At 48.3% G+C, this 4,939-nt stretch overlaps 1 long non-coding RNA gene across 1 annotated transcript; it reads left to right on the top strand.

Annotated features, from left to right (window-relative positions):
• Positions 1 to 435: 435 nt before the first annotated feature.
• Positions 436 to 4,339, top strand: LOC147095178 (uncharacterized). Its single transcript, XR_015074768.1, has 2 exons — positions 436 to 2,633; positions 4,050 to 4,339. It is a non-coding gene; the product is annotated as an uncharacterized LOC147095178 (long non-coding RNA).
• The last annotated feature ends 600 nt before the right edge of the window (positions 4,340 to 4,939 follow it).

The following is a 4,939-nucleotide window of genomic DNA, read 5'->3' as shown; positions in this document are numbered from 1 at the left end:
CCGGATGACTGAGTACACTCGGTGGTTCACCTTGGAGATCAGGACAGATGGTTTGTTCGCATCCGTTACGACCGCAGTGGAGGCAGTCAGGAATGCCTCGAAGCACATGAGCCAGTGAGCAAACTTGGTGGAAGCGTCTGCTTCCCGACTGTCCAGGTCCAGGCATGCTGGTGTGAGGATCTTCTCCATTATAAAAAATTTAGTTAATAAAATTGATGCGCCATCAATTACTCAAAAGACTGAGGTTAAGCGAGTAACAACCAGGCTTTTATTAACTAAAGAATTAAGGTCTAGTCTCGAGTGGTTGACCCGTCCAGAATACTAAGGGACTGGGAGGTAGTCACTTATATACCTGGAATAGTGGGAGGAGTCAGCCGAGGCATGTCCAGACCTGTACCTAGTGGAGTACACATACACATACAGACAAGTATAACAGTGGTTTACCACATTAACTAAAAGAAACTATAATCAAAAATATCAAACTATCCCACACGAACACAGTGAAATTGTAAAACTATATAACGGGGGGTTGCAGACGGCGAAAACGAGGGATACAATGGCTACAATGTTATTTAAACAATCTTAGCAATTCCCTTAAATCACCATCCCCCCCTTAACTCCTGCTAGGTTGCCTTGTTGAGGAGTCAGAAACTCCGCTCACATGTGGTCCAGCGAAGAGGAAGAGAGAGAGAGAGCTCACCTATGGTCCCAGGAAGTCAAGAGAGCGAGATAGCTTCAGCATCTATCTTTAAGCCTGGTGAGCCCCTCCCGTTCTGCCTTGCAAGGCTGTGTGCAAAATTCCCCACCCAAAAGGGTCCAATACACAAGAGAAAGCTGTGATAGGCTAACTCAAAGTGGTTGGATTGAGTTAATGTGATTTTCGGAGCTCCCTGTGCTGAAACAAAAGGGAGATACGACTGCTCTATTGTCCAGTACTGGGGTGATTTAAAATCCATTCAAATGTTAACGCTTCCCATTCAAGATACAAAAGTCTCTTCTGCAGTTTAGATGTCCTCCACTCGATATACAAACAAATGCTAATAGCATTCAGTTGCTTTGTAAACAAAGCCTTGTCCTTTGTCTTCATCGAACCTTACTTCCAGACACACACAGCTGCATTCCAAGCCTCTTTTGTCATTCGGCCATGTGGTACGACTGCCATTTTTTATCCCTGGAAATTTAAAAGCACATTGCCCAGGGATACTTTAATCAAAAAAATTAATCTTCAGAACTGTAAATTATTGCGAATTCTTAGAGGGGACCTCATGCAAACCTACAAAATTCTGTCAGGCTTGGACAGACTAGATGCAGGAAGGATGTTTCTGATGGCCGGGGAGTCCAGAACCAGGGATCACCGTCTAAGGATAAGGGGTAAGCCATTTAGGACTGAAATGAGGAGGAATTTCTTCACCCAGAGAGTGGTGAACCTGTGGAATTCTGTGCCACAGAGGGCAGTGGAGGCCAGTTCATTAAATATATTCAAGAAAGAGTTGGATATATTTCTTAAGGCTAAAGGGATCAAGGGATATGGGGAGAAGGCAGGGACAGGGTACTAACTTTGCATGATCAGCCATGATCTCATTGAATGGCGGAGCAGGCTCGAAGGGCCGAATGGGCTACTCCTGCTCCTATCTTCTATGTTTCTATGTGATGCACCCAGCTATCTCCTGCCACAGCCTTCTCGAAGTGTGCACTGATGGCTTCCTGCCACGCTGCAGGAACAGGACAGCCTGCCTCCTCTCCACTGCCACGACCAATGCCTCCAGAGCCGCATCGGAGGACCTTGTGGCTCGTTCTCTTTGCTGCTGCTGAGATTTGTGGGCCAACTGCAATTCCAACCCCTACTTCAGTGACAATGAGGTGCTGCTGCATCAAAGCACCTCCACTCTAAGTAGTGGAGAAACACTAGGCCACACATTACAGGCCATTAGACTGCACAAGATATTAGCCCACCTGTTTAGCGCTGTGATCAGCACTACAATCATGTAAATGAGCAGACAGCATGAATTGTGCATGCTGCCTGGGCCACTCTGAACGGGGGCAGCCAAATAGCACTGGGCCACGACACCGCCCGTTTTCGGGCCATATCCAATTTCTAGGCCTAGGTTTGATGGGTTAAAAGTCCTGTTGAGAACATAAGGACATAAGAATAAGGAGTAGGAGTAGGCCATACGGCCCTTCCAGCCGGCTCCGCCTATCAAAAATACCATGGCTGATCTTTGACCTCAACTCCACTTCCCTGCCTGATTCCCATAATGTTTGTGTACCAGCTGCATCATGCCAGCTGAGCTCAGGAGTTCAGACCTGGAGTTGGGCCCAAACACACAACCTTGTCTTCTGAAAGATAGAGAACTGCCAACTGGGTCCAGCTGCCAACTGATCCACGTCACATAAAAAGGAAACGCCTTTTCCCAGGATATCTCCAGAGAGCAGAGCCACTCCCCGTGTGTGTGACTATAAATGCAGCAAACTCGGAGTCCGGATTCAGAACATTTCCACTCCAGCCGCCTGAATCTGACTCTGGAAAACATCGCAGAAGATGAAAGCTCTGCTCTTGCTTCTTGGATTCCTGATGCTGACTCAGGCCAGCCTCACTGGAGGCGCCAATTGGAAGATATTAGGAGGAGGAAGAGGTAGATTTGGAGGAGTAGGAATAGGTTTTCGTTTCTAGGTCTCTCTGATCTCTCCGCAGTCAGTGTCCAGTCAGTTTTATGTTTTAAACTATTGTATTCTCTGTTTGAATGTCACAGTTTGATTAATTGAGTGAAGGTGATTGTAAGATTGTAAGAAAGTCTGAAGAATTAAACCTGAACCAGTTCCACGGGTAAATCCCCCGATTATTCAGCGGGTACCTCAGTGGGTCGAGGGAATGGCGGGTGTTTGCTGATCCAAACAGACCAGCAATAAAAGCACAAATTACTGGCCGGTGCCGAGTGGGCGGATCTCAGCCGCAGCATTGACCCGGTTAGGAGACTCTGTAATTGGCCTCAGTACCCAGGTACTGCGGAGGGGAAACTCCCAGTTGTTGCTCCCGATCACTGCTACCCGCTGCAAAGTGTGAGAGTGCGGACTCTGTGTGAGGACCGGAGCGGGAGATCCTTCAGTCCCTTTCCCCCACACTCACTGTCCAGTCTCTCAGATGAAGAATGGTGAATTGGGAGCGATGCTGGAGGTGTGTGAGGAACCGGTCCCCAGACAAGAGTCAGCTTTTCATTACAGGAGGGCAGGGAATGGGATCAAAAAGTTTCAAAACAGGTTTATTTAATTGGAATAATTCTGCAGCCTTCATAGAGATCGGGATGTGAGAACACGGACTAAGTAGAGGAGGCAAGCGGTGAAATGATCAATTGCCAGTAGCTGGGTGTCAGTTTGGCTCAGTTGGGAGTTGAGTGAACAAGTTGTGGGTTGATGCCCCAGTCCAGTACATACAGCCCAGCACTGGGGGAGTGCTGCACTGTTGGAGGTGTCATGTTGTGGATGAAACGTTAAACGGAGACCCTGTCTACCTGTTCATGGGGCAGGAAACATCTGGTGACATTTGAAGAGCTGGGAGTTCTCCCGGTGTCTTGGACCGACATCACTTGCTCATCCAACATGAGCAGAGACTCCCCATCCTGTCCAATCTCATTTGCTGTTTGTGGGACTTTGCTGTGAGCTAATTGGCTGCCACGTTTCCTACAAAACAGTGTCGGCACTTCAGAAACAAGCCCTGGTCTGTGAAACTCTTTGGGCCCTTCTGGTGCCGGGAAAGGTTCTCCATCAATGTCAGATCTTTCCTCTCTGTGTCTCTGGTCTCAGATAGCGGGTGTGGTGGGCTCCATTCTGAGGAAATCCCCTTGGGCTGCCCTTCAGGACAAAGAGTGAGTCTGCACAGGTCGGGGGAGGGGGAGAGGTGTGGGCTTTCATTAAGTATAAAAGAGTTAAGGTTCATGTGTGGTCCAGAGTCAGTCTTAGTAACACTGACAGACTCAGCTTCATGTTTTCTCATTGTTCTCCCTCCCTCTGTGTACAGAACCATCAATCAATTCATTCTTCATTTTGGATTTTAGTGCCCTGCACCTGGTATGGAGGAGCATGTCGTGAGGGCGGCTGCAACACAGACGAGATGCCTTTCCCAAAAAAGTGCCCTGATATGTTACAATGCTGCTTTCTGAAATGATGAAAGATCCAGTGACGGATTCCCACCAGCCCGAGCTCTCCACGTTCTCACTGAATGAAACCTTCCTTCACGGGAAGCAGGCTCTGTTTGATTGTTTAGGTCCTGTAACCCCTGACCCTGTATTACTGCTGTCAGAATAATGGGCTGTACTCAGAAATAAAACTTACTGCATTGATCACAGCTTCACATCCGTGTCTTGTTTGTCTTCAGGGTCAATGTGTCCGAGGACAAGGTGTTCAGGGATGGGATGAGGCTAGGAGAAGATTTGGGAATTGCAGGAAATGGGAAGAGGAAACCGCTGCAGGGAATCTCTGCAAGTGCGAAATAACACATTCAGAAAGGTACTGAGATAAGACAGGTGTCCCAGAGTGTCGGCACTCTGACCGTTCAGGGTTCAGGATATCTCGGTTGAACGGATTTGTTCAGGCAGAATGGAAGCGGACATACTTTGCATCAGACCCACAGACTGAGGGGACACTGCAGAGGGAAATTTACTCTGTATCTAACCCGTGCTGTACCTGCCCAGGGAGTCTTTGATGGGACAGTGTAGAGCAGGGGTGGGCTATTATTTGGGCTGGAGGGCTGGTCAACAAGTTTTGTTGAGCTGTTGAGGGCCGCACACCAATGTTCCCCCGAAGGTGCGTGGCCGCGGACCAATGGTGAGGTCACATGTAGGCCGCTCACCAGCTCCTGCCGCTGGAAGAGAAACTGCAAATTTAAAGGGACCGCGCACAAAAAAATAATTAGAGGGAACATTGCCGCTCAAATAAAATGAATTGT

Source organism: Somniosus microcephalus, unplaced genomic scaffold, assembly GCF_052327205.1.
Source record: "Somniosus microcephalus isolate GS21.2 unplaced genomic scaffold, FLI_Smic_1.0 unresolved_chr1, whole genome shotgun sequence".
NCBI lineage: Eukaryota > Metazoa > Chordata > Chondrichthyes > Squaliformes > Somniosidae > Somniosus > Somniosus microcephalus.
Note: the sequence above shows the minus strand (reverse complement) of the source record. Positions and strands in the feature narration are given on the sequence as shown.